A 2,500-nucleotide genomic window follows, 5' to 3' on the forward strand; every position below is an offset into this window, starting at 1 on the left:
GTAACCTGTATTGCGCCTTAACGTAACCTGTATTGCGCCTTAACGTAACCTGTATTGCGCCTTAACGTAACCTGTATTGCGCCTTAACGTAACCTGTATTGCGCCTTAACGTAACCTGTATTGCGCCTTAACGTAACCTGTATTGCGCCTTAACGTAACCTGTATTGCGCCTTAACGTAACCTGTATTGCGCCTTAACGTAACCTGTATTGCGCCTTAACGTAACCTGTATTGCGCCTTAACGTAACCTGTATTGCGCCTTAACGTAACCTGTATTGCGCCTTAACGTAACCTGTATTGCGCCTTAACGTAACCTGTATTGCGCCTTAACGTAACCTGTATTGCGCCTTAACGTAACCTGTATTGCGCCTTAACGTAACCTGTATTGCGCCTTAACGTAACCTGTATTGCGCCTTAACGTAACCTGTATTGCGCCTTAACGTAACCTGTATTGCGCCTTAACGTAACCTGTATTGCGCCTTAACGTAACCTGCATTGCGCCTTAACGTAACCTGCATTGCGCCTTAACGTAACCTGTATTGCGCCTTAACGTAACCTGCATTGCGCCTTAACGTAACCTGCATTGCGCCTTAACGTAACCTGTATTGCGCCTTAACGTAACCTGTATTGCGCCTTAACGTAACCTGTATTGCGCCTTAACGTAACCTGTATTGCGCCTTAACGTAACCTGTATTGCGCCTTAACGTAACCTGTATTGCGCCTTAACGTAACCTGTATTGCGCCTTAACGTAACCTGTATTGCGCCTTAACGTAACCGATATTGCGCCTTAACGTAACCTATATTGCGCCGTAACGTAACCTATATTGCGCCGTAACGTAACCCACATTGCCCCTTAACGTAACCTATATTGCGCCGTAACGTAACCTATATTGCGCCGTAACGTAACCCACATTGCCCTTAACGTAACCCACATTGCCCCTTAACGTAACCCACATTGCCCCTTAACGTAACCCAACACACGTTGGGCCTTAACCCAACACACGTTGGGCCTTAACCCAACACACGTTGGGCCGTAACCCAACACACGTTGGGCCTTAACCCAACACACGTTGGGCCTTAACCCAACACACGTTGGGCCTTAACCCAACACACGTTGGGCCTTAACCTGCTCTGTAATTGTCATACGACGCGTTAAATTAGTGTAGTGTTGCCTAACTGCAACCCCCGCAATATAGTTTGCTACTCGCACTGCCCGGTCCCCAGTGTATCGCTTCATGTTAAACACCTTGCAGCTATACACTGTAATGTGGATGGCAGCAGGACGTACATGCTCAATGCCCTTTGCAGTTGTTCATTGGCATTTGCAGTTGTTCATTGGCATTCGCATGGCGAAGCACTTAGCCTACGCTGTGGTACGGCCTGTGTCAACTGTCCGCTGATGTTGTACGTCCAAATCACACACTGTACTGCACATTGGTCCTCATGTACTGAATGATACATCGTGGTACATGTGACCGTACAACGACTGCGCCAACAACGGCGAACCATGCGGTCCAAATGTTGTGCACTCAGCTACGTGTCGTCTCCCTATAAGAGCTGGATTGCAGTGTGGTATGCCCTGGATGGCGATCAGCATGAGCCGTCTGTTGATGTAGTGGCGCGTGTTGTCAGACGTAGTCGTCTCTTCTCACACACCGTGATAGCACGGTGCACTGCGTTCCACATCTGCGACATGCGACAGAGGCCGGTTGACAGTCGTTCGCGCAATGGACATCGCATACGTACGGGGGCCACCTTCCACGTGTTCGCTAAGCGTGGACATGTTGTTGCGTGTATGTGGGCAGACAGTGTGTCGTGACACCTGACACAGGCATGCAACAATCGTTGAATTTGCAATGGCGATGGACGCCTACGTTTGCTGGTGACGTTACGCAAATGAACAACTGGTAAACCGTTGTGGTGCGGTTGTTCTCGCTAGGGGTGAATCAGTGATGGCGACGATCGGTTGAGCTACCAACCGGTTGTTGCAGCGATACCCACCATGCCCACGAACGTGAATGGCATGTGGGTGTGAAGCGATACGCGGCGGTGGCTGGGTGGGACCGTCCCCGGCCGGTGAGGGGGGGCCTCCCGGCGTGTTGGCCGTGCGGTGCGTGGGCGCACGCGCTACAGCCGGCTGGTGGGGGCGGCCAGTGGCAGGCGCGCCGGCCGACGGAGGCGGCAGGCGGCGCAGCTGCGCGCCGGCGCACCCTGCACGCGGCGCCGTGCGGCCAAAGTAGGTCCTCGCGGGCCCGGTGCGAAGCGCGGTGGACATCTGCAGTGTGCTGGTCCGATTGAGGACTGTGTGCGCTGAGGATGCGCCGCCGCCCGGCGCTCGGCGCCGCGACGCCGTCTGCTGCTCGGTCGCCTCTGCGGTTCTCGCAGGTGGTTTGTATCGCAGCTGTGCGGACGTGTTGGCGCGTGCGCTGTGCTGGGAGAGTTCGCTTCGGCACCCAAGTGGGGCTTTTGTCCTTCTGTGGCGCTGGCGTTGGAGCTGCCG

The sequence above is a fragment of the Schistocerca americana genome, unplaced genomic scaffold (assembly GCF_021461395.2).
Source record: "Schistocerca americana isolate TAMUIC-IGC-003095 unplaced genomic scaffold, iqSchAmer2.1 HiC_scaffold_1423, whole genome shotgun sequence".
NCBI classification, from domain to species: Eukaryota; Metazoa; Arthropoda; class Insecta; order Orthoptera; family Acrididae; genus Schistocerca; species Schistocerca americana.